General features: G+C 38.6%; 1 long non-coding RNA gene across 1 annotated transcript; it reads left to right on the plus strand.

Moving 5' to 3' along the window:
* The first annotated feature begins 9,445 nt into the window (after nucleotides 1-9,445).
* LOC141445417 (uncharacterized) lies at nucleotides 9,446-9,721 on the plus strand. Its single transcript, XR_012453319.1, has 2 exons — nucleotides 9,446-9,540; nucleotides 9,604-9,721. It is a non-coding gene; the product is annotated as an uncharacterized lncRNA (long non-coding RNA).
* The last annotated feature ends 228 nt before the right edge of the window (nucleotides 9,722-9,949 follow it).

Genomic DNA, 9,949 nt, shown 5'->3' on the forward strand with positions numbered 1-9,949 from the left:
CAATTTAGGCTACAACAAGCACTTATGAATGTCAAAAAAAATCTACCACCGGTTCGGAAAACCTCTGCTGAGAAGAATCCGGCAAGAAACTCAACGAGGGATATATATTTTTAACCAGATTTACAATATTATTAAATGACATGTATACATCACAAGTATTTAAACACAACTTTATTTTTAACACAGTAGGTTCGCTATTTTGAAGGGATCGCTAATGCGGATCGGAATTATTTCCAAATATCCCTGTCCATGATATAATCATTAACTTTATAATACGCCTTTGATATTAATGTCTTCTTGACAATAGATCTGAATTTTGTATCCGTTTCATTTATAATATTTTTTGGAATTTTATTATAAAAACGTATGCAATTTCCCAGAAAAGACTTTTTGGTTTTAGCCAGTCTGTAAGATGGAACTTTAAGCTTCCCTGTGTTTCTAGTAGCCTTTGGCTTATCGACGTTAGTGGGAAAATCACATATGTTCTTCCTAACATACATGATTATTTCAAAAACATAAAGCGACGGCAGGGTTAGGATATCTGTTTCCTTAAAAAAGATCTTAAAGATTCACGCGTCTTCAAATTATAAATTGCTCTAATTGCTCTCTTTTGTAAGATAAAAATTGACTCAATGTCTGCAGCAGATCCCATAAAATAAGGCCGTACGAAATAATGCTGTTAAAGTAAGCAAAATACACCAACCGTGCCGTCGCCACATCGGTTAGCTGCCGTATTTTCCAAACTGCAAAAGCAGCAGAGCTCAATCTACCCGCGATTGCTGTGACGTGAGGTCCCCACTGTAGTTTAGAATCGAGCGTTATTCCTAAAAATACTGTTGATTTTACAAATTCAATAGTTTGACCATTTAACTTTATATTAGAAACTGAATTCGAGCTAGATGAATTTATCAACGAGAATTTAATACATTTAGTTTTCTTAGGATTTAGTAACAAATTATTGGCAGCAAACCATGCGGATATCACGGACAGGGTTTCATTGGGCTCAATGAAGTCGGTATCTTTTCTACTAACCTTGAACAGTAAAGACGTGTCGTCAGCAAACATAACTATACCCGACTTTTGGCTTACCATATAAGTAAGGTCATTTACATAAATAAGATACAGGAATGGGGCAAGAATGGATCCTTGAGGCACTCCCATTTCGACCACAGATCCCTCCGATACCGTTCCGTTAATCGCTACCTTTTGCTTTCTTTGTGTGAGGTAAGATTTAATGAGTTCTAAAGCGAGGCCACGAATGCCATAAAAATTTAACTTACAAATTAAAGTATCATGATCCACACAATCAAAAGCTTTCGAAAGGTCGCAGAATACACCTATAGCGTCATGTGATTCCTCCCAAGCTTGCAATATGAATTTAACTAAACTATGACCCGCGTCTGTAGTAGACCTGCCTTTTGTGAATCCGAACTGCTGTGGATGCATGATTTTATGGGTATTAAAATGCGAGATCATTTGCGTCAGCATTATTTTTACGAATATTTTGCTAAACGCTGATAGGATGGACACAGGACGATAATCAGAGGGATTATCTTTATCACCTGATTTAAAAATAGGAACTACTTTACTATATTTCATCAAATCTGGAAATACGCCTTCATCTATACAGCTATTAAAAATAAATGCTAAAGTTGGAGCAACGACATCTAAAATGGAATGTAGAACCTTAACTGAGACGCCCCACAAGTCTTCCGTTTTTTTACTTTCAATAATCTAAAAGTCTTAATGATGTCACAGGGAGAGACATGCGTGAATTTAAAATTACTTAAGTTTGGAATGGATACATTTTGTTTTAAGAGCGATTCAGCTAACTTTGAGGAAGACGCGAGACATTTTGTCGTTTCGATGGGGATTTAGAGAAGTAGGTATTAAACTCGTTAGCTACTTTAACCGCGTCCGTTTCTAATACGTTATTAATCTTTAATGATATAGAGGACTCCGCGTTCTTACGTCGACCGGTTTCAGTATTTATAATTTTCCAAACTGTTTTAATTTTATCATCAGAGGACTTAATTTTATTAGTTACATGGGCTGCTTTTGCTTTATTACATATAATTTTGAATAATTTTGAATAATCCCTGACATACTGGTGGAAACGTTCATCAGTGGTACACGATTTCTTATCATAAAGATCATATAAGACGTCCCTACTCCTACGTATTCCGGGTGTAGCCCATTCATTGAATGATAGTTTGTTTCCTATTTTAATACGTTTTTTACTACACGTTTTATCGTATTCCTCGCATACAGTATTTAACAATATTTTGAAATTTTCGTTTGGATTTTTAGTATTTACTTGTAAATTGTTTACTTTTTGCGCGATGTTTGTTTTGAGACGGTCAAGTCTTTGTTTGTTCAACGGCCTAATTTCTATGGTTTGATTAACACCGCCCCTAGCCCGAGGTAACTTCACTGTTTGAGCTTTGTGATCCGATCGTACTCCACTGATAACAGCTTTTTCTAAATACTTACAAGTTAAGCAAATGTTGTCAATACATGTGGTCGAAGTGGTTGTAACTCTGGTGGGTTCTTTAAATAAGAAATTTAAATTAAAAGATTTTAAAACAGAAATAAACTGGTCTTTTTCAACGGATTGTGATAAAATATCGATATTAAAGTCTTTTGTTTCAACGCGCGCTCTGCGACACGGCGTACGCCCACCGCCAGCACCACCGCCCGCAGCCGCCGCGCCACCAGCCAGCTTCCGCCAACTTGATTTCTTGTTTTTTTATTTTGTTTTATAATATCATGTTTGAGAAAAGCACTATACAAGCCTCGGCCGGAACGTGGGGTTGCCGGCCTCGCATCCCTATCCGGCCTCGCTACGCTCGGCCGTCTATATCTGCTTGGCCGGCAACCTCCTACTTCCCGGCCTCTACAGTAATGTACTATTCTCAAACATGACATGAAATATTGACGTTGTGTTACAAATAATAGGCCCGGAAGTATCGCGCTGAAGTCGCTGCTTCTCGGCTGCCAGCGCGCGGGCACTCTAGCGGCCTGCAAAGAGATTTCATACAACTTTCACTGCTTGCAATGCGACCGTCTTTTGTTTCAACCCGCGCTCTGCGGCACACCGCCTCCCGCACCACCGCCTGCAGCCGCCGCGCCAGAAAACAAGCACAACAGGGCGACGAGACAAGCATCCCGCCGGCTTCATTTCTTGTTTTTTTTTATTAGAAAAGCACTGTACAAGCCTCGGAACCCAGAAGCCGGAACCCAGAACCCGGAAGCCAGAACGTGGTGTTGGTGTTACCGGCCTCTACAGTAATCTACTGTTGCAGTCAGCCGTCGTCTGGCATGCAATAATACTTTTATTTTAAGTCGGTTTATTGCATTTATTTTTGAATATACTTTCATTTTTTTTAAAGATATTTGTTTGTTTTGCTAAGTCAGTAATTCTACTTCATTTCTAACTGCACTCATAATTTTTATTTGTCAGTTGCACTTTGACGTTTTTAGAAGAAAATCATTATCACACATTGACAGCAAAACGGCCAGTATTAAATTATGGAAATAGTATGCAACCTCGCTAAAATATTAGTTGGCGTCTGTTGCAATCGTAACTTTTCGACAGGGCAAGAAAGGGAGGCAAAAAAGGGATTTAACTTAGATGAATGATTGGTCTCGCGCGCTCGCTCGACTAGATACCGCGCAAACTAAAAGCAAAACGTTCGTGAATGCGGCAACTCAATATTGTAGTGTGCGTAAGAACGCTGTAAGACAATTTGCAAGGATGCTAGTGTGCGTGAGGAATTGTGTTGCCAGCTGCTCCACTGTTACCCGAATTATTGGGAAAATAAATTATTCTGTGGTCTATTAAGTTACTGGTTACAAAATGTATCTTGGGAAATACTTAGAAATTAAGAAGTAATTAAGAGTGAATGTATTAATATGTTTGTGTATAGGTTAGGCGTAGGTTTCTTCTTTAAAAAAATGGTAGGTATGATGTAGGTATAACAATGATCAGGCCTCACTTTTAATTAAAAAATATATATATTTAAGGACATTCAATATTTACAAATTATTACTGAAAATTCATGGACTGAGTCACCAACTAAGAAGTTTTGCGTACTTAACACGTTGCACCTATAGTTAAACCTAATATAATGTACAGGTTAATTAAGACTAAAATAAAAAAATAATTGTTTACAAAATATAAATACATAGGTACATGCATACATACATACTTACATACATACGCTTGAAAAACATAACCCTCTTTCGGGCAGTCGGGTAAAAAGTTAACATTTCAGGAAAATGGGTAGAAATACGAAAAAAAAATTTTTTCGTTTCCCGTAATACCTAAGTAAATCAGCTGATCGGGCTTTAGACTGGGAAGACGAAAAACATTTTTAATTTTAAGACACATTCACCCCTTAATTAAATAGTGTCGGGTAACAATTTATACACCTTCAGTGTATATATCACAAAGATAAACATTAAATAATATAGAACTAGGTTATGTATACATATATAATAATTACGTTAGATACTTAAATAAAATTAGTTATTAAAATTTATCATCATTTAATGATGATAACAATAAAATTCAATTTATTAAAATCTCAACCACGGGGAATTTGATTCTTGTGTACGCGGCAACACAGAATGGCGTTTAGGGTTCATGTTATTTTATTTTGTAATTTCGAAATTATACGATATTTACTGATGGTATGTGATCCCAGTGTCCTTCTTATTTCTTGTAGTATTATTTTTAAACAGTTTCACTGCGAAAACTGGCATTTTACTTCGGTTTATGACCAAAATTTAACAAAAATTCGGGACATGCACATTACGCACAGTTTGCAACGCGACTGAGTCGCCTCGGGCTCAGGTACGCCGATTTCGGCGTACTATTTGTTGCCGCATTTGACAAGTACGCCGGCGGTATCTAGTCGAGCGAGCGCGCGAGACCAATCATTCATCTAAGGGATTTAAAAACACAAATACAACCTAATTTAAAACATAGAATCGATTCTACTCTCGATTCTGAGCAAACTACTTTCTGGTTTTCAGTTATTTAATTAACACCTTGCATTTTACTTACTAGGTTACCTGAAACTCCTCTTTGAAAATCAGCAGACAAGTCAAAAGGTGCTACGAGTATTAAATCCAGCTTCTTATTAGTTCTATTACACAAGTAGCGCGGCGTAAAGCACATTGACACGGCGCGATGTGATAACTCTATTAGAACATGCTTTAGTATTACGGAAATTGAAAGCTCTTCGCGCCCATAACTCTCTGCAAACGGTGCTCAAAGTTTAATGTCATAAAAAATAGTATAACTTACTTTAATGATAGCCGTAAGATATTTTTAAAATCCGTGGTGGCCGAGTGGTGTGACCTATGGCCTCTGAAGCAGAATAAAATTCCAAAAAATATTACAAAAGAAACGGATAACTAATTCAGATCTATTGTCAAGAAGACATTAATATCCAAGGCGTATTATAAAGTTAATGGTTATAATAAAGGGATATTTGGAAATAATTCCCATCCGCATTAGCGATCCCTCCAAATAGCGAACCTACTGTGTTAAAAAAAAGTTGTGTTAAATACTTGTGATGTATAGATATCATTTAATAATATTGTAAATCTGTTTAAAAATATATATCTTGTTGAGTTTCTTGCCGGATTTTTCTCAACATTATGTTTTTATTTCCAATGCGTAAATACGTCACAGCGCTTGCCGCAAGCTTCCTTTGATCTGTGTTTAAAAACCGACACTGGTCTGGATCGGCGACAAGCTCTTACAACTTTACACACGCCAAGCCAAACAACCCTGTTCACACGCTTGTGCTTGTGAAAGGTTGTCGAAGTTGGACAAGCTATTATAGTTTTTTCTGTAGGTAATCATACTATAGCTTTTTTTTTCATGTAGCCCGTAATATTTCCCACTGCTGGGCAAAGGCCTCCCCTTTCCTCCGCCACTCTTCCCTATCCTGAGCATGCACCCGCCAATCGAGCTGAAATGCACTCAGGTCGTTCTGCCGTCTCCTCTTGGGTCTGTTTCTACTTCTTTGTCCGTCCCTCGGAACCCATTCAGTCACGATTCGTGACCATCGGTCCAAATTCATGCAAAAGACATGTCCAGCCCGGCCCAGTCCTACTTCTGTCTTATTTACTTAGCAATCTTTATTTTACTTGACAATCGACAACACCTATAAATATTTAAACATTTTTCATCTGCAGTCAGATTAATAGTTTTATACACAATCTTACAACCACAAACATAAGTTTGAGGAGCTCAGGCGCAAGAGGTGTAGTGCCGCTCGCCTACGCTATTACGGCTAATGAAACCCTAGACTCCGATCAACACTGGTACACGCTGTACGAAGTATCCTCGAAAGACTAGCATTTTTCAACTTAAGAATATTTTACTCTCTCTAGAAGATTACACGATGTTCACAATACCAGAACAGAGACTAGCACTATGGAGAGAGCTATGCTGGGAGTTTCTTTGCGCGATAGAATCGGGAATAAAAAAAAACATCGAAAAACTCAAGTCACCGATATAGCTCGAAAATATGCAAGTTAAAATGGTGATTTGTTCCTGATTCGTCATATTCTTAATTGGTCATATTCCTAATTTCACACTTTCCTAACTGTCATATTGCTAACTCGTCATATTCCTGATTCATCATATTCCTTACTCGTCATACCATGTACATTTGCTTGCACAAAATTAATTATAATATTTAAGTCCTCTGTGGTAAATAATAAGAACCATAATACAGTGCTAGAAACAGACCAAAGTTTTTATTCGCCAAAATCTTAGTCGGTTAGGTTAAGGTTATTTTTTTATGACCACCCAGAACCGATTCGGGGCACTTATTACATTGATTTTGGGTGGTCATTTGACTGTACAATGACGAGTTAAGAATATGACGAATCAGGAAAATGACGAGTTAGGAATATGACCATTTAGGAAAGTGTCGAATCAGGAATATGACGAATCAGGTCAAAATGGCAATAGGCGGGCCACATCGCTCGAAAAACTGATAACCGTTGAGGCAGAAAATTCTTTGAGTGGCGCCCACAAACCAGAAGACGAAGCGTTGGCAGGCCTCCCAAGGTGAACTGAGGACAGAGCGAGTGCTGCGCGCAACCGATGGATCCAAAAGACGAGTGGTCGTTCATTGTTACGTTCTAGGGGTGAGGCTTTTGTTCAAGACTTCACGTCTTCTGGCTGATGATGATGACGAAGGTAACACTGAAAGCGTATTGACACCCATTTTCCAGTCTGTCCTTCTTCCGATGCATCCTAGACGAAACTACCCCGGTCTCTGTTAATAGTCGTGAATATATTACGTTATCTAGAATGTGTCAGTAAATCGTCCGTAATGGCGCGTCTACACTAGACGGGTACAGTGGGGCACCGGAGCTTGCGGTAACGAAGTATACCTCGGTGGTAGCCGGGTCTTGTAGATACGAAGCTGCAAACCAAGTCTTGAGCGGAAAGCGGAAGTCTAAAACGAAAAGTAGAATGTTTTTTTTTTCACAATGACCTATTGTGAGAGTCGGCAGCCCTTTCTATTGCCAACTATGAATTACAAATTCTAGGAATGCGGAGTGGAAGGGGGAAACCACTACAAGTTTGTCCCAAGAAAGTCGTCATAAAGGTTTGCTACGGATCCTCAACCGACTATCACGACTAACTTGTACCTTTGACTGACTTTGTAACTGACTGATATACAAATAAATCATTCATTAATTCATTCATTTAATTATTCATCCATTATCACGACCACTCTGTCAACGAGGACGTGTTACAAAAATCAGGATCAACGATTAGTGTGCATTTCTATCTACCGTTGTACCCGGAGTTTCTTTCTTCGATTTCGACAAAATTTGGGAGGTAGACTCAGTTCATGATTCTGAGCTGGAAAAACAGGGTTTCTAGATATGCCTCCAAGATATTGTATGGATGTATCCGTTTTGTTACGATTTTTTTTTATAATTTTTACACTTCTGGAGAGCTTAGTTATTCCAGCTCGGAATCATGGACTGAGTCTACCTCCCAAATTTTGTTGAAATCGGGGAGATAAACGGTAGATAGAAATGCCCTAGTACCTACTTAGCTTCCCAAGTGAATAAATATGATTTTAGTAAGTCTGTCAAAGTCAAAGTCAAAATATCTTTATTCAATTTAGACTATAACAAACACTTACGAATGTCAAAAAAACTCTACCACCGGTCACTAAGGTTATTAGGAAATATCGGACGTCTTTCTTTTCTTTTTATTCGACTGGATGGCAAACGAGCAAGTGGGTCTCCTGATGGTAAGAGATCACAACCGCCCATAGACACCTGCAACAGCAGGAGGATTGCAGATGCGTTGCCAACCTAGAGGCCTAAGATGGGACACCTCAAGTGCCTGTAATTTCGCCGGCTGTCTCCACGCCGAAACACAACAGTGTGAGCACTAGCAATCCGGGCGGACCTTGCACAAGGTCCTACCACCTGCCATTTATTTTGTCAATCGAATCAAAAATTGCAAAGGTGAAGCACGTCAAAGCCGTGGTGGCCTAGTGGTTTGACCTATCGCCTCTCAAACAGAGGTAAACCCCGGCTCGCACCTCTGAGTTTTTCGAAATTCATGTGCGAATTACATTTGAAATTTACCACGAGCTTTGCGTTGAAGGAAAACATCGTGAGGAAACCTGTACAAACCTGCGAAGCAATTCAATGGTGCGTGTGAAGTTCCCAATCCGCACTGGGCCCGCGTGGGAACTATGGCCCAAGCCCTCTTGTTCTGAGAGGAGGCCTGTGCCAGCAGTGGGGCGTTATATAGGCTGGGATGAAGCGCGTCAAAGAAGTGGGGGCCCGAAGACACGAGCCCATTAGGGTGAACTTTTTAAGGTAACAGAAGTATAACATTTGTATATACATATACGAATACACTGACAAACATACAAGTACACTGATTCTTGTTATTTGCCACTACAGGGATAATATTAAATATTTAAACGAACAATGCATTATTATTTATTTTTAGTTGTATTTAATCAGTGTTTGCACCACCGCGCATGTTTTCAGGTCCAATAGTCGGCGGCACCTGCGCCGCCCCGACACTGCGCTGGCGCCTTGCCACTCACCCGCTGGACGGCAATCAACTGACCATAGTTCCACAACACTCACAAGGAGAGAAAACAGGCCAAATTCTTACTTAGATAATTTTGGCTATGGGTCTAGAGCTCAAAAATACTCGCCATTCGTTTTGTGAAGACAGGACATCATGGAGACTTTATAGTGACATGTTAATGTTGACACTCATTTCACACAAAATTATTTAAACTTTGAAGAAGGAATAGTTAACAAAATACTATACTTACTGAGCGGCAAAATATCTGGCCGTCAAATGTTTGCAGTGTAGTAAATTTTGTATATAAGGTAGGCCAAATTTTGTGCCGCTGCGTATATTATAGAAAGAAAGAAAGAAAGAAAATAATTTATTTATAACAGCAATGACACATAATAAGTAAAAATAACAATAGGAAATGTTGCCGCTATAAAAAGGTCCCGGCTCAGCATATCGCTGGTTGAAAACCAGCACTGGTCTTCCGCCGGGCCACAGGAGAGTGCAATTACGGAAAGTCACACAAAACAAATCAAAGTGAAATCAAATACAAAAATAGCTACGAGACTAAAATATAAGTTGGCTGTATAGCCCACATTATCATGGCAACAGTACATGTAATGAAAAAGATAAGAATAATTTGACATCGAAATATGACAATTACAATTACACATACAATGTGTTCCTATATTATGTATGTGTATTTTATTGCACTGTTTCGGTTAATTTAAAATTTTCGATCCTTTTATATATTTTCATTAAAGTTTCTACTCTTGCCTATCCACCCTTTTGTTCCCCTTCGTTTATGTTATTCTTTAGCTATCTGTTAATTTAATTGGTTTTGTGAAC

This window comes from Choristoneura fumiferana, chromosome 2, assembly GCF_025370935.1.
Source record: "Choristoneura fumiferana chromosome 2, NRCan_CFum_1, whole genome shotgun sequence".
Classification (NCBI taxonomy): Eukaryota; Metazoa; Arthropoda; class Insecta; order Lepidoptera; family Tortricidae; genus Choristoneura; species Choristoneura fumiferana.